The 25,554-nt window shown below is 40.1% G+C and overlaps 1 pseudogene; it reads left to right on the top strand.

Annotated features, from left to right (window-relative positions):
- Positions 1 to 21,101, top strand: part of LOC103249650 — a 68,788-nt pseudogene extending 47,687 nt beyond the window's left edge.
- The last annotated feature ends 4,453 nt before the right edge of the window (positions 21,102 to 25,554 follow it).

Below are 25,554 nucleotides of genomic sequence, written 5' to 3'. Positions count from 1 at the left end.
AAGAAAACATGCCTTTCTGTAGAGTTCACAAGAATGGTAGTGTTATTTTCTTCGTTTTGCACGTTGGATGAAGAATCAGGCAAGAGACGCAGGCCTTTGAAATGACATGCTCAAGGTCCTGAATGAAGCTAACAGCAGTAGGGGATTACCACCCAGGCGGTGCTCTTCCAAAGCCCTCTGGCCACTCTTGGGATAATCGTCCATGTCAACATCACCCAACAACACTTCTCTCACACACATTAGTGGAATTACTTTAACCAAAGAGTTTGATCACTATCTAGCTGAGAAGGCAGTATTTGGGAAATAAACATTTTGATCAGGGATGGAAGGAAGAACCACCTTTGAGCCTGAAAGCTGGGGGGGCGAGTGGTTAAAGGAAGGAAAACATACATATCAATGTTTTTTTTAGGTTCCAAAGCAATAAATGCCTAAGGCAACAAGTAATATGATCCAAAATATGGAGAGAGTTTTTAAAGTAAATGATGTCGTCTCTGAGATTAACTAGTAAAACAGCATGATAGCAGCATAGCTTTGGAGAACTTTTAAACAGTCTCAAAAGAAACAGAATAGTGGGAGTAGGGGTAGTGAGGCAGGAGGAAAAGGGATCAGGGTTCAGGAAGGTGGGGGAGAGCCAGGCCTTCCAGCTGACCCTCAAGGGGGCCTCAGTCAATAATCAGGAAGCTAAATTCCGTGTTGGGCAGGCTGTGACCTCAGTCTCTCCTAGGTCAGCCTCAAGTTCCACTGGTTCTGGTGTGGGCTCGAGAAATCCACACTCTCCATCTGAGCCCATCTGCTTCCTATATAATCAGTTTCCCCGCTTATCCTGTCCACTCCCATCCCATACCTACAACTGCCCCCAACTGCCCATGAGGACAGAAAAAGCAGAAAGTGACAAGTAACAAAGAGTAACTCTGAAAAAAAGCTGTTGGTGGTAGTGGGGTATCTGGCTTTCTCAGATCAAACTAAGACCTTGGTACTCTGGCCCTGAAATTTCAGAGTTTGCTGTTCCTTGAAAACAGGATGGCCACAAAAGTGGAATGGATGGTTGCTCACTGAGTTTTCAAGCCAAGTTTCTCTGAAGATATTTCAGGTCCTGGTAGGGGCCTGTCCCACTGATGGTGATGCCAAGTCCTAAGGTCAGCTCAAGGTTGTTGGTCACTGAATTGGGGTTCATTTTTGGAAAAGTCAACGGTGGTTTGAGACTTGGGTCAGTTTCAGAGACTGGGTAGTGTATTCCTGCCTTCTCTCCCCTACACACACAATATGCCACCCCTCTGAGATTGCCACATGCAAATCCAGCCAGAGTAAGATCTGTCCTCCTGTGAAATGCCATTTCAGAGTTCAGCCCACCTGCCATGTCTTAGACAACCACTGGAAGCTGTGGTTCTTACATAGCAGCTTGGTCAAGAACAGAGTCAGGGCAATGAAAACAGTTGTAAACTGATGACAAGATCCTGGGAAACCCAGGCTGTAACTTAAGCCCAGAGGAAATTTGCCAGCCAAGGCCAATGTTGACTTTTCGGAGCCCCAAATGGTGACAATACCCCAGAACCTTATCCTTTTGTCACTAAAACCCAGACTATTCTTACTGGCATATAGTTGGTGCCATAGCAGGGCAAGCCAATGTCCCCGAGAAGTGCTGTGGATTGTCTCTCTAGAGTCAATTAAAGAAAAAGGGAAATATTGTCTTTTCTTTTTTAAGTAGAAAGAAGTAAAGTTTATTATTCACTTTTCACAGATTGGAAAGGGAGCTGACACTCAGAGGCAAGTGTGACCAAAAATCTTTTCATAGTGATCCAAAAAGTTCCAGAATATATCATAGATCACACATTGGGGAACCCGGGGCGGGGGGGGGGGGGTGAGCTAGATGAGCAATGACTGACATTGTCTTCCACTTCTTCCTCTCTTTGATTTCAGTGAAATCTGGGGGGTTTAACAAGCAACACTATCAGCATAACTGCTTTTCTATATTTAGTGCTTCCTTGTGTCCCTGACTCTGTGCCCAGTCCTTTACAGACAATATCTCATTTAATTCTATCAAGCTTTGTAAAAAGCTCACAGTTTGTCCACAAGGTCAAAGGCAGGTTCATTAGACCTTAGCTTTGCAAACTTAGATAAATGCTTTGCAAGAATCGGCCCACTTTTCTCATTTTAAAATTGGCTGTTTTTCCAGCTTTTGTTTTGAATAATAAGCTGGGTACAGGTGTGAACCTCACATTCATTTCCTTGATGGTTGTTTGCCTGTTGAAAACCTGGGCCTTGCCAGCTCTACCAAAATCAGCTGGGAAGAACAGAGTTTATGGAAGGGGAGTACCCAGTTAAAAAGGGCAAGCAGATCAAAGTGCTAATTATACACAATAATTTATTACTTTATTTTGAAATGGTATATCATTATAATAATTAAAATTATTAATCTCAAAGTTAATGCCTTAGGTAAGCTAAGAAGAGGCATGGGATATAAACATTTTCTTCACGGAGTGACTTTCAAAAAGCAAGCAAAGCCATTTATTTTTTGAAAATTTTACAAACACTTAAAAATACTTATAACAACAGATGATTTCCATCTTTGAGTCAGGATCTCACTCTGTTGCCCAGGCTGGAGTGCAATGGCATGATCATGGCACATCACAGCCTCCAACTCCTGGGCTCAAGCCATCTTCCTGCCTCAGCCTCCCAAGCGGCTGGAACTACAGTTGAGCATTACCACGTCTAGCTAATTTTTAAATTGTGGGGTGAGTCTTGCTATGTTGCCAAGGCTGATCTCGGGTTCAAGTGATCCTGGGTTCAAGTGATCTTCCTGACTCTGCCTCTCAAAGTGCTGGGATTACAGGCATGAGCTACAACGCCCAGCCTGGATACTTTTCAGACCGGTGATGGGAATCTGCGTATCGGATACCAAGCAAAGTCTTCTCCCCTCGGAAATGGCCTCTGGAAAAATCATCTCTTTCTTAGATGCCAACCAATAAAGAGGGCAACTTGGGCAGTATCCACCTTCACAATTGTTAAGGTACCTTCCAAACGGCATTTTATATCACCCATTGCATTTTATGTGCAAACTGAACTTGTCGAAGATCTGTGTCCAACAAACTGCCATGGCCCACACTTCCTTTAAGATCCTTTAACATTTTTTAGGTCTACAAACCAAATTTGCAAAATGTGTAACTGGACTCCTGCCTTTCCTTCCAATGAATCCAAACATCAACTGAAACGAGGAAGGCAGAACTCGTCCTGGGACAGAGATATTGTAGGTTCTATCTGATGTGCAGAGACTTCTGACTTCCAGGGACGGTAAGTAGTTGCAGCTAAATGACATCTGATAGACAGTGATTCAAAGACAGGGTAGGGGAGTTGAAGGCAGAGGTCCAAGAGAGGAGTCTGGTCAAGGGTGGCCTGGGCCAGGGGCCGTTCCAGGCAGCTGACAGGCCTGGGCTTGGCCCGTGGCAGGAGAGGTGCGCGCATGCGCGTGAGAAAGGCCGGGGGACGGCGTCTGAAACCCAGTGATCCCGAGGTGATAAAGTCAACATGCCGGCCTGCCAAAATGTGTCGCCTCAAACGAACCTAATTTCCACCACACATATGAAGGTACCATTCCTGTTCAAATATTTATTTGGGCTTGGATTCTAAAAAGACTCATTCCCCTATTCGGTTAGTCTCTTCCCCTTTCTCTTTTCTCTCTTTTTAAGGTTAGATGAGGATTTTCTTGTCATTTGTCAAAGGGACTGATACTTTTTATTCATTGAAGTCGTAGCTGGAGCTTGAAAAGGGAGAATTTGGGGGCACCTCAATTAAAGATTGTAAAAGTTTAAATTGTTAAGTTAGTTAGTCTTTAAAGAAAAGAGGTGAAGTGCCCTGTTTACACCGCTGATTTCTCACTTGAAGAATCACTGGGGATCTTTTTGCCTTTAAAATTAAGTTCTTTAAAAGAAAACTAGCTTGGAATATGAATGTATGACTTATGGCATAAGAAAGTTACAACCACATTATAGTTGTAGGAATTTTTCACAAATGAACTATTCTTAGAAACAGAGCTGATGCAAGATTTTAGATACAAATCTAAAATGACCTTTGGAAGGGAGCTCTGCTATATTCCACTGGCTATAAAGGATAAATAAAACGCACGTAGTGCTTACGAGGTGAAAGGCACTTCTCCTAAACATTGGTCATTTCATTCTTATAATGAATCTGTAATGAAGACATTATTTCCAGTTTAGAGAGGTAGGAATACTGAGGTGAATGATTTTTCAAAATTGCACCACTAACCGGGCGCCAGTGGTTCATGCCTGTAATCCCAGCACTTTGGGAGATAGAGGCGAGAGGATTGTCTGAGCCTAAGGGTTCAAAACCAGCCTGGGCAACTTGATGAGACCTCATCTCTACAGTAAATCAAAAAGTTACCGAGTGTAGTGGTGCACACCTGTTGTTCCAGCTACTTGGAAGGCCGAAGCGGAAGGATTGATTGAGCCCAGCAGATCGAGGCTGTGGTGGCCGTGAACATGCCTCTGCACTCCAGCCTGGGCAATAATGAGACTCTGACTCAAAAAAAAAAAAAATTTGCCACTAAATTAAGTGCCAGGGTGAGAATGTAAAAATCAGATAATCAGATTTCTGAGTCAAAATTTGATAGGCTTTTCACTACACTGTGGTATCTCTGACACATGAATATTATATATTCCAATGGTTACTTTTGAAACGAGAATTTAAATCTGTGTTTTCCCATATCCCACTCCAGATATGTTCCTCAACTTTAAGGATTAAATTGCAGTATAGAGAAGGTGTTTTCTAATAAAGCAGGCTGCCTTAAACCCCTTTTAAAAACCAAGTGGCATATGCATAAGTAAGCAAAAAAAAAAAAAGAAAAGAAAAACTTCTAAAAGTTTATAAATTGTCTCAAAATAAAATGGAACTACATATTATTAGGTTTCTAAAGGAATTTCCCCAAATCTAAAATGATATTTTGAATGAAATATTTTAATGTATCACCAAGAGTCCGAATCCAAAGAATGTTGAAGAGACTCTGTTCCTTTAATTTTCTTCAATGTCCCCTTGAAATAAACATGCCCAGTGCAATGAATGTTGACCAAAACATGTTGGCTTTGCAGTCTTGGATTGCCATAAAATTAGAAATAAATTATAATGAACTGGTCAGAGGTATGACATCATACCTAGGTAGGTAATGATACGGTCAGTGGCAAAACAGTCTTCAGTGACAGCTCAAGCTTAAAGTTTGACATTTTATTCCTTTGTTCCATATGTTTATTTTCTGAATTTCTTAAAGACTAGTAGAGGAAGTAAATTAATATCCTTAAATATCCATTGGCTCAAAGCAATAGCCATTTATGTTCTGCTGATGTGTTTGATTTGATTCGAATAATACAAGTAAAAAGCAGAGGGTTCTATCCTATCAACAATAACAATTTGTGTGTCACTTGTGGATGGGTGTGAGCACACTCAAAAAGAGTACTGGAAATAATCAGTACTTTTTAGAATATGAACTAAGGAAGATTTAGTTGGGTTTGTGGAGAAAATAAGTCCAGGAAAGAAATGTCATTATGGAAATAATAGACACTGGGGGCACTAATAAGGGAAGAGTGAGGAGGTTGGATTAAGGTCCGGAAACTACCTACCGGGCACAATGTTCACCCTCTAAGGGATATGCCACCTGAGACCCAATCCCCACCACTACACAGTATGTCCATGTAATGAACACACATGTGTATCCCCTGAATTTAAAATGAAAAATTTAAAAATAAATAAATAAAAACATTACAATAAAAACAAAAAGTAGTGCAAACACACAAAAAAAGAAATGTCATTATGGACAAAGCAAAATGAGGGCCAGTGTTATGAAATTTAGACATATATTTCAGAAGATAGCCTAAACAGCTTAAATCAAGGCTGAAGCGTAACTAATATACTCCTTGATGAGGTTAGTTCCTCAGCTGTCTCGCTGCCCTGGGTCTTAACCCCTCCCACAGATTTCACAGTTTGTATGTATCAGGTTTAGTCATTTATCTACTGAAGCAGTTATCATATTCCACTATTCCATGGGTAATCATGACATAAGCAGTTAGCACTTTTCATCTTCAAAGCTCTTAACAGCAGTTAATTAATATAAACAACCCCCTTAGGAGATAAATTAATCACACTATAACAGTTTCCATTTTACCAATTGAGAAGCTGAGGTAAAGAGGCTAAGTAATTGGCCCAAAGCCATCGAGAAAACAATATTTGAAGATGGTGGTGGCCCGAGGAGCCCTGAGATCTCGAACTTTAATAAAATATTTGCTCTTCTTGTTAGTCTCTTTACATCATATACTTCGCCATTCAACCAGCAGCTTTCTCCAGATGGCCTCGTGGAAAACAGCGATTGTTCTGCTGCCTAGGGCAACACATCAGCTTGATTCTTCATAATATCAACAGAACTGGTTGTAAAGAGGCTAAAAATATATCACCCCCAAATTCTAGTCTTTAAACAGACTTTCACCTTCCATTTCCTTGATCACATCAAATCAACCCGTCACAGATCTCTATTGTCAAATCAATATGACAAACATTCAGCCTCAGAAATCAAATGAAAATGAATGTGAAAATGTCACCAATTGATCATTTGCCCACCACACCAAATGTCTGATATTGAACGAAATTTAGAGTGGCTTACCTGAGCCTGAACTAGATATACTGACGTTGTTTAGGGTTTAGATTAAAAAAAACAAAAAACGGTGGCTCAGCCTGTAATCCCGCCCTTTGGGAGGCTGAGGTGAGTGGATTGCCTGAGCCCGCAGGTTCAAGACCCACCTGGGCAGCGAGACCTCATCTCTACAATAAATCAAAAGATCAGCCGGGCGTGGTAGCGCATGCCTGTAATTCCGGCTACTTGGAAGGCTGAGGCGGAAGGATCACCAGAGCCCAGCAGGTCGAGGCTGCGGTGGCCGGGAGCGGCCACTGCACTCCAGTCTGGGCGACAGAGTGAGACTCCAACTCAAAAAAAAAAAAAAAAAAAAATCACACTGCATAATTTTCAGTAAATAATACAGTTATGTGCCATATAACAATATTTCAGTCAATGACAAACCAAATACAGTGGCCCCTTGAGATTATAATGGCTTTGAAAAATTCTTGTCACTTAGTAACGGCATAGCTGTCTTAACATCGTAGTGCAATGCGTTACTCACGTGCTTGTGGTGATGCTGGTGCTGTTTACAAACCTACTGCACTGCCAGGGGTAGAAAAGCTTAACACATACCGCCTGGTACGTACATGATACTGGATAGTGATAATAAGTAATTGTTACTGGCTTATACATTTACTATACTATACTTTTAATCATTCTTTTAGAGTATGTTGCTACTTATAACAAAAAAGTTAACTGTAAAACAGTTTTAGGCAGTCCTTCAAAAGATATTCCAGAAGAAGGCATTGTTATCACAGCAGGTAACATCTCCATGGGTGATCACAGGAGGTAACATCTCCATGGGTAACATTTCCAAGTCCCTGTAAAACTTCCAGTGGGACAAGATGTGAAGGTGGAGAACAGTGATCCTGACGCTGTGTAGGCCGAGGCTAATGTGCGTGTTTGTGTCTTAGTCTTTAACCAAAAAAAGGTTTTTTAAAATTAAAAATATATTAAAATTTTAAAAATATAAGAGGCTTATAGAACAAGAATATAAAGAAAAATATTTTTGCACAACTATTCAATGTTTGTGCTTTCAACTGATATTTTATTTTATTTTATTTTATTTATTTTTGAGTTGGAGTCTCACTCTGTCGCCCAAATTGGAGTGCAGTGGCCGCTCCCGGCCACCGCAGCCTCGACCTGCTGGGCTCCAGTGATCCTTCCACCTCAGCCTTCCGAGTAGCCGGAATAATTACAGGTGAACACTACCACGTCCGGCTAATTTTTTGATTTATTGTAGAGATGAGGTCTCGCTGCCCAGGCGGGTCTTAAACCCGCAGGCTCAGGCAATCCACTCACCTCAGCCTCCCAAAGACGCGGGATTACAGGCTGAGCCAGTGAGCCCAGCTTCAACTGCTATTTTAAAAGAATCAAAAAGTTTTTAAAAATTAAATGTTTGCAAAACTCAAAAGTTACAGTAAACTAAGATTGATTTATTATTGAAGAAAGCAATTTTAGAAATAATTTTAGTGTAGTGTTCCTGAAGTCTGCATCAGTGTACAGTAATATCCTAGGTCTTCACATTTACTCACCACTCTCACTGGCTCACCCAGTGCAACTTCTAGTCCTGCAAGCTCCATTCATAGTAAGTGCCCTATGCAGGGCAACCACTTTTAATTTTTTATACCATTTTTTTTTGAGTCGGACTTTCATTCTGTCGCCCAGGCTGGAGTCCAGTGGCACCCTCACAACCACCACAGCCTCGACTTGCTGGGCTCAGGTGATCCTTCTGCCTCAACCTTCCAAGTAGCTGGAACCACAGGCACGTGCCACCATGCCTGTCTAATTTTTCTTGATTTATTCTAGAGATGAGATCTCACCGTGTTGCCCAGGCTGGTCTCGAACCCGTGGGCTCAGGCAATCCTCTCACCTCGGTCTCCTAAAGTGCTGGGATTATGGGCATGAGCCACCATGCCCAGTCTTATACTGTATTTTTGCTGTACTTTCTTTATGCTAGATATACAAATACTTCTCACTGTGTTACAGTTGCTTACAGTGTTCAGCACAGTAACATGTTGTATAGGTTTTTAACCCAGGAGCAATAGGCTACCATATAGCCGCTGTGTGCAGTACGCTATGCCATCTACATTTACCTAAGTACACTGTGATGTTTACACAAGAATAAAATTGCCTAATAACGTGTTTTTCAAAATGTATTTCCATCATTATGCAATGCATGGCTGTATATAATTAATTCAATATATTCAGTGTATAATTTAATGGCATGGCATTGGACTAGTACACGGAACAACTAAACTATATCCTTTACTCAGCGTACACTGACACACAAAGTTGAAATCTATTACTTTCAGTTTCCCCTTCTCATAATAAAATCTTAAAATGTTCCAAGCCATTTTTTAGTATATATGCAATAAAATGTATATGGAAACTTATTGACAAGATAAGAAATAGACTTTGGGAATTATATTAAAATGACTCGAAATCTTCCCTGTATTTGACAGTCACAGCTTTCTCCGACTGTTGCTCTAAGCAGGACTGTGGGAATCCTTGCTTGCACATATCAATTTGTTTTTTAACCAGAATTATGGTCCTCTTTTTCCTCCTTGCTCTGGAAAAGTAATGGGAATGTCATTTTAAATTAAAAAGGACAACATAGGTTTTTTAAAACATATTTATTCTAAAAATAAACATTACGTCCACATTTATTAACATCTAAAATCCTGAAACTAAAACTTAAAAAATATATATCTTTAAAATCATCTTAGGGAAACTGGGAGAAAGAAAAATGGAAATATGCTATCCTTGCAACATTTCTCTAAATCGCAAACTATTCCAGTATAAAACATTTATTTTTTAAAATAGCAAGATAAAAATGAGTGTGGTAGACTAAAACATGGCTAGCTAAAAGATTGCCACAGCTTAAACCCTGGAACTTGTAAATGTTACTTTATTTGGGCGGGGGACTAAAAAGAAAAAAAAGACTATGAAAGGATTAAGTTAATCATGATAAGTAAAAGAGACACAGAGCTTCACAGCTTTGTGGCCTAGCTGTCCTTAAGTCTGGATCTCCTGGGTGGATTTCTGGGGAATGGAGTGAAATGAGGAGATCACTATCTTGGTGGACCCTAAATGCAATCACAAGTATACTTATAAGAAGGGATGTCTTAGTTCATTCTGTGTTGCTATCACAGAATACCTCAGACGGGGCAATTTATAATAAATAGAAATTTATTTCTTATTGTTCCAAAAGCTGGGAAGTATAAGGTCAAGGGTCAGGCAACTGGTGAGGACCTTCGTGCCTCATCATCCTCTCGGGGCAGCTGGAAGAGCAAGAGAGGATGAGAGAGAACAAGAAATCAATCTTGCAACCTCAAGCCCTTTTATAATCGGCATTAATCCATTCATGAGACTGGAGTGCTCATGACTTAAGCATACCCACTGGCCATTAAGGTTCCAGCACATGCTTTTGAAGAGACACATTCAAACCATAGCAAAGGGCAGAGGGATTTTGTACACACAGAGAAGTAAATGTGAAAATGAAACATAGAGAGGTTTTAAAATGCAGTCCTTGATGATTGTAGTCCATACAGGGGAAGCCAAGGAATGCTGGCTACTGTGAGAAGTTGGAAGAGGAAAGAACAGATTCATCCCAAGAACCGGAGGAAGTGTGGCTCTGACTACATCTTAATTTCTGTCCAGTGATACTGATTTCCACTTCTGGCCTCCAGAACCACATGTGAAAGAATACATTTCTGCTGTTTAAGGCCATCAAGTCTGTGGTGCTTTGCTACAGCAGCCACAGGAAATGAATACAATTGGCAAAGAATATTTTAAAAGTCAACCACAGAAGAAAAATAAATAGCAAGTAAGCATTTGAGAGATGTGCAATGTTGCAATAATTAAAATAAATGCCAATTAAAGCAATTAGTTAACTCATTTGTTACCTATCAGATCACATAATTAAAAAGATTGAGAATTTTCAGCAAAGATATTAAAGCACTCAATTAACTATCATTGTTGACTGCCCAAGGTCTTTTCTTTTCTTTTTTTTTTTTTTTTGAGTTGGAGTCTCACACATTTACCCAGGTTCCCAGGCTGGAGTGCAGTGGCACACTCACGGCCACCGCAACCTCGACCTGTTGAACTCAGGCAATCCTTCCACCTCAGCCTTCCAACTAGCTGGAACTACAAGCATGCACCACCATGCCTGGCTAATTTTTTGATTTATTGTAGAGACAAGGTCTCGCCATGTTGCCCCACTGGTCTCAAACCCCTGGGCTCAGGCAATCCTCTAGCCTCCACCTCCCAAAGTGCTGTGATTATAGCTTTGAACCACCATGTCCAGCCTGCTCAAGGTCTTACTGGTATTTCACTTCCTTCAGGAAAATAGGAGTATCTTAACAATAAAACTCAGGGGTGATTAAATAATGGGCATTTGAGGTTAGCAATTGTTTAATGTTTAATTTTTGTTTTTTGTTTTTTTTGAGTTGGAGTCTCACTCTGTTGCCCAGGCTGAAAGGCAGTGGCATGCTCACAGCCACTGCAGCCTCGACCCGCAGAATTCAGGTGATCCTTCCACCTCAGCCTTCCAAGTAGCTGAAACTACAGGCACGTGCCACCACACCTGGCTAATTTTTTTATTTATTGTGGAGACAGGTCTCACCAAGTTTCCCAGGCTGGACTTGAACCTTTAGGCTCAGACAATCCTCATACCTCAGCCTCCCAAAATGCTGGGATTACAAACGTGAGACACCACTCCAAATGTTTAGTGTTTAAAAAAATTGTATTGTGTAAAATTTCAAATGTATACAAAAATAAAATGCTCACAACTCATCTTATTTTGCTTATACCCCTTCTTAGCTTCTCTACTATTTCCTATAATATGTTATACATAATTCATATATACTATATATTTGTATATAATTTGTATATTACATATTTATATATAATTTGTGTGTGTATAGTGTATGTGTGTGGTTATTGTTTGGTGCTTTGATAAAATTCTCTTTTCCTCTACTTCCATTTTTCCAGAACTAGGAATTTTATAACAGAGAGTTTTGAGAAATAAAATCAAGAGAAAAAACTTCCCTTTATAGATCAAAAGATTCAAAAGTCTGATGTCCTTACACTATATGAGGGAAAAAGTCATATATCTGTTAAGGTGTGTGTGGAAAAGAGTGTGAGTGTATCCTACATTGTTCCTCTTGGGTCTCAATCTATCAATATTTTCTTGTCTTCAAACTCTCCGCTCCTCTTTGCTACTCTTATAAACATGTTTAAGATGTTTCCAATGCTCCCAGCCAAAAGCAGAAACCAAAAATTCTCTTCTGATTCCCAGTTCCTTTTAGCCATCATCCTGACTCTTTTCTTCTTGACTCAACCAAAGTTCGTGAATAAATAGACCACATTTTTCTTCGTCGTTTCTTTTTACTTCCCATTTATTTTGCAACCCATAGCAATTGGAGAAAAAACATTCACCTGAAACTACGCTCATTGATAAGCATTCACCAAATGATGGGATCATGGTAGTAAGCAAAGCAGACATGGCCCCTGCCCTCACAACTCTATGGCCTGGCTGCTCTCAAGTCTTGATCTCCTGAGTGGATTTTTAGGGAGTGGAGAGAATGTCCAAGCACTCCCTTCCCGCTGTCCTTCATTGCTGCCTTCTACCTGCTGAACTCAGCTTCTGCAAGGTTTTGGATGAGCCAAGACTTGAATGAAATTGAAAAACATGAGCCTTATTCATTGCTCCTCTTGACACCAAATCCGTGTATGCAGGGACAGCACAATAATATCTAAAGGTGGCTATTTCTTTATCTTTATGACTGATATGGATTTAGAACTCCTAAGTTGGTTCTTAAAATTACCACAACTGTTTATGTTGTATTTATTTGTGTGCCAGGCACAGACAGAGCCTCAGTTTCCTAATCAGTCATTTAAACGTTTAGAAAGAACTAATTCCTTAACATGTCTGAGTCTTTAAGCTCTAAGAAGAAGCAGGAGCAAAAACATAAATGAAATAAAACAACAAAACATTGAATCACTCTAAAGAAACACTATCCAGTCTGTTTCCAAAGAAAAATTAAAATAACTAAGAGAATGACTTACCAAAAAAAAAAAAATTGCTGAGAAATTGTGTGATAACGCAATGTAGTTAAGTCAAGGTTTTGCATAGTCAGCAAGAGACTATTTCCAATGCATGTTAGAAGAAAATGAATGAAAAGGTGAATCTCCTTTTGAAACAATCCCTGAGCGTTTGCAGCCAATAAATAATGGCAAAGTAAGAAAATGCTTTCATAGATAAACACCAAACCGAGAAATAGCACACAAAATACTATATGCATGTATGCACACATACACAGAAATGCATGCTCACCAGAAAAAACACCAATTTTGGAGGGCGAAAAGTACTGCCAGAGAATATGACTGGCATCTTAATAACTAGGCTATTATTTTAGCTGCAATATTTCAGAAGTTAATATAGATAAAAGGTGATAAGTATTAACTTATGGTTTTCATCATAAAACAATCTGTTTTGAGTAAGAGAATTACATACGAACACTTGAGATGGAGAAACAGAGGCAATTGGATGTAAGAAGAGGCTCATCATTCTCCTCAGACTGAACAGGCCTAAAGATTCCCTAAGCTCAGTGAGGGCAGGATTGTCTGTCTTGCTAACTATAATGTCCTCTGCGATTGGAAAATGGGTGAATAAAGAAACTTTCTGTTTCCCGTCTCACCCAATACCCACATGGTCAGAGGAGAAATGGTGAGGGCCAGAAAATGGAGTGGTGAAGATAGAAATGAAGAGGAAAGATTGGATTTGAGAAACATGGTCACCAGCGAGTCTCAGTTTAGTGGTGGCATTGCTAGGGGAAGGTAAAATGATGAAGTTCACAAGAGTAGCCTATTCTTTTATAAAGTATAGGTATGAGGAAAAGTCAAGAGACGAGGTGGTAGCCAGGAGAGGCTGCTAGATGGCGAGAGAGCTTTATGTGTTTGTTTAGAGGGAAGAAGGAGTAGGTGAAGAGCAAAGATCAAGCAGAGAGGACGATTTCTGAGGGAGCAGGGATGGGGGAGGGGTGGGGCAGGGTTGGGCTACCTCACACGCCATCTTGTCCACTCAGAGGCCACAGAAAGACCAGGGCAAGGAAAATGAAAGGCCCCTGTGCTGGCCCTGCCTGTCTTACTCCTCCACCAACTGAGCCACCTTGGGCAGGCCACTGGAGCTCTCCCAGCCTCCGTTTTATCATCTGTGAACTAAAAAAATGGGAAAATGTGTGATTTTTATTTTCATCAAAAGTTACCCAAGAAGAAAGGGATCTAAGGAAACACCGCATAGGGAAACGCCTGACGCACGGTCCCAATGTACTTGGGGGGCTTCTTTGAGAAACATCGACCACCACTGTGGTCCTAGGGTGAGCTAGCAATTTCCGAGCTGGACAGAACTGCAGACCCAACCCTTTTTCGTAGCCCCATGCTTCGCCCATCATTGTCCCTTTCTGCCCTGACTTGGCTGAGCAGGCCACTATGGGAATTCTGTTTTCTAAGCCAGAAAGAACAAGCTGAGTCGTGCTATTGGTCTTTTTGTATCAAGATTTAGCAATCAGCACATTAATAAAGTCTCGAAGATTAGTATCAGTTTGAAAGGCAAAATTCACACAAAACAATTAATTAAGAGCATTAAAACAAATGCATTGCTGAGGAGAGAATTGGATCCAGCAGACAAAATGGGTTAAAAAAAATTTTTTTAAAGGAATGCTCTAATTGAAAACTGGCAGCGGCTGAAGACACAGTATAGTTAAAACAGTATCTTATCAGAAAATTAGCAAAATGTAATTTTTATTGGGTTTTACAGATGTTATTTTTAACCACATCAAAAATCCCACCTCATGGCTATTGGCACAAATTGTCATAATTACTATAATTTGAAGTCTGCGCAATGGAATGGCTGTTGAGATAGTTATCTCCTCCTCAGACTAAGTCTGCATTCGTTGAGCAGCCAGGAGAAGGAGCTCATGTTTTTGTACTTGGTCTGGACTTCATTTGTGTCCTTTATCCGATCTCATTCTTACGAATATTGAAGAATAATTTTTTTCCACCTGAAACACTGGAGAAAATCAGGAGGTTAATATTAAGAGTGCCGAGGTCACCTTTAATTAACATACCAATCACCTCACCTCCAATCTGCAAGCAAAGTGTTGCATTTTGTTCTATTTTTACGTTTCCTAGTGAATTCTATCATATTTAATGCATATACTGGATTCTGGGCATAATATATTCAACTACCTACATAAGCATGGCTGAGGATGCCAAGCTAAGAAAAAAGAACTTTTAATATCTCTGGTATCCATTTTCATATCTTTTCATTGCCACTTAGGGAGGAGAAAAAAATGACTAAACATGTCCAAAGCATATCTAACTTATCAATAAGAAAACAGGATTAGGGATGCCTTAGAGGAAATTCTGAGGATAACATGTATCCACAGATTCCCGGTGATATCAAATAATGAAGACAATTTTGGTGATGCTATAATTAAGACATGGGGATAGATTGATGGAGGGTCCAGCCAGAGACTAGAGGTGTACTCAGCCAAGATGAAGAGGTAAGTCTCAATAAGAAGATAAGACTGATCAGACTTAAGGGAATACTTTCAAACAATAAAGGAAAGTAAAGATTAGCAGACTAATTTAGTGATCACCCAAAGCTGGGTCATATCGTCACATTAGCAATGGAACATTTTCAAAAATTGTTTTTTCAAACACAGTCATAATTCAACTAAAGTAAGGTATGAAGAAGAGACTTGGATGAAATTCATATTCTCAACAAATATTATATGCTGATACTGCTCTAGACCTTGAAGAAACAGTAACGAACGAGAAACGATGCTTCCGGAAGGCTGAGGCGGAAGGATCGCCAGAGGCCAGCAGGTGAGGCTACAGTGGCCGCCGGCCACTGCACTCCAGTCTGGGGGACAGAGTGAGACTCCAACTCAAAAAAAAAAAAAAAGAGAAACGATGCTTCCAGCAGAGTAACCCAGACAAGCATAATATTGACAACAAACATGTAAGTAATAAACATGTCACAGAACACCAGTTAGTATACACGGTTAGAAGAAAAGTCAAGCAGGGTAAGGAAATGGAGAGGGATGGCAGGGTGACCCTTTGGGAAGAAAGCCTTCTCAAATCAGGCCGTACGTGAGCAGAGGCCTAAAAGAAATGATGAGTCAAGTTAGTTGGAAATAAGGGGAAGGGTGGTCCGGACAGAACCAAGAGCAGTTGCCAAAGCCTTGAGGTAGAAACATGCCAGAAAGTTAGTGAGCTAGAGCATAGGAGATACGGTGGAGGAGACAGGCAGGCCACATCATGGAGGCCTTTTGGAGGCCATGAGAGGGAGCTTGGGTTTGAGTCTAAGCATGACTGGAAGCCCCTGGAAGGTTTTGAGCTGTGGAGTAATGCAATCTGACTAACATTATAAAAAAGGCGATTCTACTGCTGGGTAAGGGTAGCTGTGAAAGCCTTGAGTATAGTGACGAAGGTACTGCAAGAACTGGTCAGAGGATAATGGCGGCATGGACCAGCATGACAGCAGGGAAGGAGTAAAGAGGGGGCAGAGTCAGAATACATACTGGATGCTGTGCCGTTAGGACTAGCTCATGACCTGGGTGGAAGGAATGAGACAAAGAGGAGAGTCTCAATGACCCCTATGTTTCTGACCTGAGCAAACGAAGGAATGGAATGCCACTTACTGGAATGGGGAAGATTTGAAGAAATATGAGTTCTGGATATTGGGATGAAAATAAAGAATTACATCAGTCATCTTGACTTCTGTGGACCATAAAGTGTGAGAGGCCCATCAGACAGATAGTTCAATGGAGATAACTAGTAGGTCATTGAATAGATGAGTCCAACTCCAGGAGAGAAACTAGGCTAGAGTGATACATTTTGAAGCCGTCAGCTTTTAAATGGCACTGAAAGTCATGAGACCAGGCCAGGTGCGTGGCTCATGCTTGTAATTCCAGTGCTTTGGGAGACAGAGGCGAGAGGATTGCCTGAGCCCATGGGCTTGAGACCAGCCTGGGTAACATGGTGAGAGCTCGTCTCTACAATAAATCAAAAAATTAGCCAGGCGTGGTGGCACGTGCCTGTGGTTCCAGCTACTTGGAAAGCTGAAGTGGAAGGATCGCCTGAGCCCAGCAGGTCGAGGTGACAGAGACTCCAACTCAAAAAAAAAAAAGAAAGTCTTTAGGTTAACTGCAAAAATTATACCTAAAGCAAGACTCATGGGATACTAAAGTAAACACTATTGTGAGTCTCGGAAGAATTTTAAAGAAATGGTTGATGAAATATCATCCTAAGATGATTTAAAGTAAAACATTTACAAAATTACTTGAGATAAATTTGATATTTCAGATATGATACTGTCCAGTGCTGTTTTTTTGCTTGTAAAGTTAAATCATATTTCTGGGAAATATTTTCAGACACAAAATCAAAATGTAAAAAATCATTTGAAATGGAAATAAATTATAGTATCACCTCAATCTTCCAGAAAACAGCTTTATGGAAACGTTATAAGTATTCAGAATACAATTGAGTCTAGAGTCAGTTATGAAACTGGCCAAAAAGATGTCGTAAGATGTGTTGGAACGAGTTGGCTTGTGCTGGGATAAAAGGATAGTGATTACTCTGAAAACCAAGGCATTTGGTTTAAGAACCAATGGCTGCTAAAACGAAGAAAGAGAAGAGACAAGAAAAGTCACTGGAAATGGCAGAAAGATGAAGGTCACGTAAAGATACAAAGAGCAGACACCCTTGTATTAGGAGTCAGCTCAGAGGGCCCCAAAGGATTCTGCGATGGCCCTAGAGAGCCCATGTCAAGAATTCACCTCATTCCGGGAATTTGTTAAAAGGACCACAAACCCTAGGCAGCTTAGCCATATACAGTGAGATGAACAGACATATAGACCTCTGTGGCTCATCACGATATGTCTATGTGATCAAATTTTGACTATATTATTGTTGTTGATAAACTTTATTGAAAGGGAAATGTATGCTCTATTTTCAAATAGTTTCCAGTTTGTGGTGAAAACACACCTACTCGAGATGAGATGTGGCATAGACATCGGAAGTGTCAAGGTGAGTATGCCAGAGCCCCAAGTTCCAGTGTGGAGGTAGGTGAAGAAAGCTGCTAGGGACATGAATGGAACAGAGGTTTAGAATACAAAATGGTGTGGCAATTCAAAAAGGAGCATCAACCCTCACCCAGACTGGCGGAGAGATTAGGAAGGGATTTTTACAAAAGACATTGTTGACTTGAGCCTTGGGTGATAAAGAGGGCTCGGGATGAAAATGATTTAAAGATTTGAACTTCAGTAATTTGGAAATAATCCCTTTTTTGGGGGGGGGAACACCTCATTCTCCCAATTGCACTAAATAACTGAGGCATTATTCTATATAAATCAATTCAAGTGAACATCTGGCAGTTTTTATTGTCATTGCAAAGTTTCAAACACTGAATCAACTTTGAGAATTACCTGAGGCCATCATCACCTCACTCCTCAGTGACTGAAACAGTCATAATGGACTTCCTGTCCTATTCTTCCCCCCACCCTCACCCATTTTCTATTAAGCAGGTATCTACAGCAGGCAGGTAATCCACATGTTAGAAACATAAGTTTTTATTCAATATAAGGTAGAGTGAAATGCTTTCAGCCTAGGGAAAAGGTGCCATACAAACAAGTTATTCTGCAGGTTTTCTATGAGTCGGATTTCCATCGGGTAATATTTAGGCAACAAAAGGTATGTTTCATGTTTTCATATTTCAACTCCTAACAGAGCTATGAACAAAAATAAAGAGAAATCTAAATTTTTTCCAATCTCAAAGGTATGCTGTTTTTCATTTTCTAGTATAATTTACTTTGCCGGTTATCAGTTAAGGAAGATTGACTGGCTGCCCATTTTGCTTTTTAATCTGGTTTACATGTGCTCAGAAACAAATAAAATAACACAAAGGAATTTTCCAGTAAAATATGACTAATGAATTAGAAAGTGTTATTTGGTGCCTTGTGAACATTTCAAAATATTGTAAGCCTTTTTTTTCTCATTAAGATATTCCCAAAACAAAACCCCCCCAAAAAGAGAATTTCATTGCAGAAGCATGAAATATGATAACTAATAAGAACAATTATAATCATTTTCTTTAGAATACGGCAACTGTGAATGACACATGTAAATAGCTCCAATATATTCATTTAATATTACTGATAATTAACGTGAGCACTAAATTAAAATTGCCTTTATCAGCCAGAGTTGTAAAGCGCCACAGCAGCTTAGAGATTACCAGAGCAGCCGATACCTGGGTGAAGAATGTACCCAGCCTGCTGATAATAGAGAAGTATGTGGACTTTTAATTCCCTAAATAAATACAGGGTTTTCAAACATCAGACTTCATCAAAATTTAGCTGAATTAATTAGTAAACAAATACTGCATGTTTGCCTAAATCCTTTTATTTCCTGCAGGAGCTAAATACCTTTTCTCATTTGCATCTGTTGGATACAAAATTGTCCTAATTTTGAAATTTGAGCAAATCCCACAAAATGCATTGGGAGTAATTTTGATAGTGATTGTATACAGTCATACTAAGTAGTAATTGATTTATTCAATATACTTCTTTGACTTTCTCCCAGCTATCATCAGAAAGATAAACTAGATTTCTTAGTTTGGAAAAATGTGCTTTAAAAAAAGTTATATGTTAGGGTGGCAGTGAGTGTGCCACTGTACTCCAGCCTGGGAGATGGGGTGAGACTCCAACTCAAAACAAAGCAAAACAAAACAAAAAGTTTTATCCCACAACTCTTTTATGCTCAGAATAATATCAATTCAGAGCAATTCTGAAATAAAGTAAACTATGACTGAAACTGACCAACTTTGTGATATGTCTGAAAGATGCAAACATATTTTAAACAACCTAGATGACAAGAATGCCAACACTTGGACAGCATTAGAATGAAAAACATTTTTTAAAGGGAACCTTGAATGGAGAGATAAAACCAAATGTTCTGAATAGACATCACTTATTTCTTTGAAGCAAAATATTGTTTTGTATGTTTCCAATTTTAATATCTCAAAAATCCACATACTTGCCTCTATCCCTTTGATCCTCCCTTGATTCAGGCCACAATCATCTCACTCCTCAGTGACTGAAACAGTCATAATGGGCTTCCTGTCCCATTTCTTCCCCCCACCCACCCTCACCCATTTTCTATTCTATAAGCTGAGTGAACTTTTCAAAAATTTTCCATGTCCTCTTATTTCCTCAGGATGAAAACCAAAGCCTTCAAGACACTTTATGGTACGTCTAATCTCTTCAGTCTCCTTCCTCTCCATCGTTCAACCTCTGGCACTTGAATATGGCTCCAGCCATAATCAACTTTGTGCAGCTTTTCTATATGCCATGCTTACACCCCAGGATCTTTGTACGTGCTGTTTCTTGTCAAAAAGCTTTACTTTCTCTCCACTCTTGTCCCTCCATCCTTTCATCTGGCTTACCCATACTCATCCTTATGATTTTAGCTGGGACACATTCTCCCTGGGCCTTTTCTAACTGGCCCTCTACTTCCTTCAAGACTAGGTTAATATTGTACCACTTTGTGTTTTTATTTAACTGATGACTCATAATTTGGCTTATGTGGTATTATCTCCTAATAAATTCCTTGAGCCCTAACATCTAACATAATTCCTGGCATATAGCAGGGCATTTAATACATATTCGGCAAAAGAATTAGGAAAACCTTCATAAACAGAGTAATCTTCTTTGATCTAGTTGACATAATAATTTATATTATAAATGATAATACAATGAAAATAGAAATATGCCAAAAGTTAAGCAATCTGAATCATTATCCTGACTCTTTCATTAGCTTGAAATAATTTCTCTGGACCCATATTTCGTCTTCAAAATAGGTATACTTTCTGGTGTAAAACTAACCCTAATCCTACCTTACAAGAGGGTCCAAAGGCCTCAGGTAGGTGAAAGTGCTTTGGAAACTATAAAGCACTAGTCAGGCAAGATATTATTGTTATCACTCCTAAACACCTAGACTGCCATTTGACTCTGGCATTCTTGCTCAAAAGCCCCCAGTATCTCCACCCTCTCATTCTCCACTTCCCACCCCGCTCTTACCCCACTTCCAACTTCAACAGTATGTTCCCAAAGTGTGGCAGTGTGAATTGGTGATCAATGTCATTAACATTTCTGTGTCTCAGTTTGGGTTCTTCTGCCTGTCAGCCACTCCCGCGAATGTCACCTCCCCCTGTCTTGGACCATGTGCTCTGAGTGAAGCAGATGCCCTTTCGGGGCTCTGGAGAAAAGTCTGTGATTCTAATGAGGCCAATAGGCACCCTGCAATCTACTGGCCAATGGCCATAGTCCATGGGCCTCCTTACGCCATGACTAAGCGAGTGTAATCACTCCAACCACTGCAGAGAAAACTGGAGCAAAGATGGCCACGCTCCTCTGCTGGGCCAACCAGACAGCTAACAGCCCTCGTTTTTACTGGCAGTTACTTTGCAACATTAAGCAAAGCCTCCTTGCATAAAACCAACATTACAGGTGGCAAACAGAGGCATGAAAATATCTGATCCTTGGGGTCACACATGAGCTGCTGATTCATGCCTCACCTGATGCTAGCACTACTCAGCGTTCACTAAGAATCAGGAATAGGCAGTTTTACATCTTGACACTGAAGGTGACATCTCTTAGTTTCTCCTCCTTTTAGAAAACGGATTTTGAAAAGTTATTTTCTTCCTTATGATGATGCTTGAAAAAGAATTAAAATTTAAATCCATATTCAACTAGCACCTACAGCACAATAAGGTCACATTTATAAAAACGGTGTTGAGATTTTTATAAGTAAAGGGCTTTATTAATTCAAAGTATTGTTGAAAGTAGCATTACCATCATCTATTTGACTATTTGCCTTACTTTTAGTACAGCTGCATTCTTCAATGTTATGAAAATATAAATTTAATGCATAGGATATGATTTATTTTCTACACAATCAGTATCCAAGGGGGAAAAAATAAAGTCCATGCGCTCTAGAAAAAGCAACTTTAAGAAGCATATCATTGTCAAAATTTCAGGTTGACTTTTCTATTCGAATCTTTCAAAAATGTTTTTGGTTTGGTCGTTTTGGTAAGATCCAGGTGAACTCAAGCTTGTCAGAATTGCTTTCTTCAGAAGTAAGCAGTTAGATCAGGAAATAAACCACAAAAATTCCTTAATTACTAGTCATCTAAGCAAAGTCTTCTACTTTGACTGAAAAATACACCAAAGGAGAAAGAAAGTCCTAGCAATCTTTTTCCGAGTATTTTTTTTTTCCACACAAGTTAAGAAAACACCATAGCCAGCAGAGTAGACAAAAGAATAGAGAGGAGATAGCTCTTCAAACTTTCCTTTCTAGGTAGAATTAGCCATTTAAGCTTTGTCCACATTAGCACTAAGCTAGCAAGGCTGGAGCATCTTTCCCTAATATCACTTCACCAGTGTGTTTATTTAATATTGATCCTGGGTGCTTTAAAATTGGTCTAAACCAAACTGTACAAGAATTGTTTCCAAAAAGGCTAAACCATGCACCAAGAGCATCTGAAACTATTTATTGTCATAATTTATTTAGTATTTGTTTATTTAAGATTTAATAATGAATTTGTATTTCCTATTTGCAGAATGTCAATATGTCATTCGCTGGTTGGCCATGGGCCATTGCTCATGTGTGCCACTGGTATAGACATAGCTTGTGAAATCTCCAGTTCTAGGCAGGTTAAGTCTTTGAGAAAAGTTTGTGTTTAATGACTTCATGGTTCAGACACAATTGATCATCAGTAGAATCATCGATTAGCAAGTCGAAACTCAAAATGACAATAATCAAGTTTCCATTAAGCTATTCCTATGGTCCAGGAATTATGCTAGAAAGGTAGAAAATACATGTACCTTCTCACAACTGCTCTGCAAAGTAACTTTATTAAATCTACTTCACAAAAGAAGAAATTGAGAATTGGAGAGGTTAAGGTAGTAAGTTTTTAACTAGATTATTTCTATAGAGCAGGAATAATAGAGCTATTCCTTCTGGTAGAGTCACCATACAAAATTTAACTTGCTATTGATTCTCTGTTTGTTAGAGTTTGTTTCTTTGTTTTCTTTCTAAAATGTGTATAATAATGTATGTTTAGATGCTTGAAAATGTTAGCATAGTAATTCAATATTAGTATAGAATTTAAAATTAACGTGGAATCCTAAGTGTAATTCATAGAATTATTGATGAACCTGAGTACTACCCCTCTGAGACAGAGAAGGTCAACTGGCCACAGGTATTCTAGACAGCACTTGGGGCCTGGGAAGAGGATTTGGCACATTCCTTCTTGAGTATGTGCGTAATCATCCTGCTTAGAGTGTAGTCCGTTTCTGGTAGCATCAAAGACAGTCAAGGCCTTGATTTTCTTCTCTTTTTAGGGTCGACTGGAAGGTGACAGTGTTTGGAGGCTCATAAAGCTCTTATTTTAAGGCATCTTCTGTTCCCACTTAGTGTTAACTGTTCTAACAGTGGCAGGCTTGGACTGGGGGACTTTTGGAGGGTTAGGATGTATCTTTCAGTTGCTTTCCTACTTCCTCAAATTTCTTAGGGATGGAGGATATCCCCTTTCATATCACCACAGCTATTCTCACTTGGTGGATCATCAATGGACAAATGTCAACCAGCGCCAGTGGAAACCTCTTCTGCTTCAGAGAGAAATCTCTTCCTCATGTCTCCTCATCTCTATTACGATACTAGGCAAGATTTGTACTGCAAACACTTCAATATCGTTCCTAATAAAGATATCTTCCCACCTGAATAAGAATATCTCCAATGTAGAATCAGATATATTTCAATACCCTTCATCTAGGGCTCTTGGTGTTAGAGCTCCAGAATATTAAAATGAAGTATGTCTTGTGAATAAAAACCATTGTATAAGTAAATATCATGCAATCTGCTCAAAGAGAGGCCCAGAGAGATGAGATTATTTTCTAAAACTTTTCAGTGAAGTTAATGGAAATGCTGAAAGCCCTTTGCTGTCATGATAATTGAAGCTGTCACAGAATTTAGCATGTTGGAACTATGAGAAATCCCGGCAAGTCCATCAGCTTGGATACCAGCCCCACAGAGGCCCACGTGTCCCATTCCGCCCCACTCAGATGGTGAGACAGGAGGCAGGGTACCCTGAGGCTCAGTGGGGCCCTCGGCCCACCAGCCAGTGGGTGCTCTGCTTCCACGTATATATTTAAATACTGGGATTGATTGGTTTGAAGGGCTTTTACTGTTCAAGAGAAAGCCTTAGAATAAAAAATTTGATTTTCACTGATGATCAGTGTGACACCCTAACTTTATAAGTGTGGCAACTGGGGCCCAGGAGGAAGAGGGACTTTCCCCAGGATCTCCCCACTAATAAAAGACAGGCGATTCTGGCCTCATCTATTACTCTTTCTGCCGGACAATGTGACCAGTTAATTCTGCTCACAAGTCACCTTTTTGTGTATCTCAGGCTTCAGCTGCCTTCAGCTTCGTGGAAATCACAGGCTATGGCCCCCTCCTTTTTTTTTTTTTGAGTTGGAATCTCACTCTTGTTGCCCAGGCTGGACTGCAGTGGCATGCTCACGTCCTCCGCAGCCTTGACCTGCTGGGCTCAGGTGATCCTTCTACCTCAGCCTTCCTAGTAGCTGGATCTTCAGGCGCACACCACCATGTCTGGCTAGTTTTTTGTGATTTATTGTAGAGACGAGGTCTCACCAAGTTGCCCAGGCTGGTCTCGAACCCATGGGCTCAAGCAATCCTCTCACCTCGGCCTCCCAAAGTGCGGTGATTACATGCGTGAGTCACCGCACTCGGCCCATATTTTGATATGAAGTGTAAATGCACCAAAGGATCCCAAAGGCAACCTCCCCATACCTCGGACACTTGCAGTTTTAAAATTAATCAAAGTCAAATTCTCCCAGACATAGAAATTACTTCCAATACACTTTTTGACTGAAGAATGTACATCAAGTCACTCAAACTTACTGGCAAAAAAGACAAGCGTGCCTTCTTATGTGCCCTGGCTTTTGCATGCCAGGTGGATCACAGTGATAGTGTTTGCAAAGGAACATTTTATAGATGAATGCTGAGCCTCTGATATCTCATAATTCATTTGAAAGGACAAAACCCTTACAGAGCATAGTCCTTGGCAAGCTGGGCCCCATAGACCTTTATCTTCACCCTGTCACATCAACCCAAATAAACCCTTTGCTGCTCCCAGAATAGTCTTTGTGTATACTGCTTCCTTCTGATCCTGTCTGAGTGTTCGAGGCTCAGATTCCCCACGTCCCATCCCTCCCAAAACCTTCCTCGGCTCTCAGCCTAGGAAAAGTAGCTTCCTCTTCTTACTCTGCACCCTGTAACATGTATTGCTTTCTGATAATAACAACTAACATGTAGTTAGCACCTACTATGTGCCAGATATAACAACTCTTTGAAGTGAGTGTTATCTCTATTTGTAGATGAGGAAGTGAAACTCAGTGAAAACAGAAACGTATCCAAGATCAAACAGACCATAAAGGACAGAATGGATATTTGAACCCAGAGTTCAACCGCCTGAGGTTTTACTTCTTGTCTTGTATATCTTTGTGTCTCTTCTGGGTTGTAAGCCACCAGAAGATGTCATCTGTTTCTTAACTGTCTCCTATCACCATGATTTCTCATACAGCCATAAACAGAATGGGGCCTCAACGAAGAAGTGTCATTGACAGCATCACAGAGACCTCATCCTGCAAACGCAAGGTCCCTCAGCACAGAAGACCATTGACTACACACCCAGACACACAGCCACACTCAGCATTTGGCCCTTTCTGCCG

This window comes from Carlito syrichta, unplaced genomic scaffold, assembly GCF_000164805.1.
Source record: "Carlito syrichta isolate Samal-C Ts95f unplaced genomic scaffold, Tarsius_syrichta-2.0.1 Scaffold123285, whole genome shotgun sequence".
Taxonomy (NCBI): domain Eukaryota; kingdom Metazoa; phylum Chordata; class Mammalia; order Primates; family Tarsiidae; genus Carlito; species Carlito syrichta.
The sequence above is the reverse complement of the archived record's forward strand: the minus strand, read 5'-3'. Positions and strand labels throughout refer to the sequence as shown.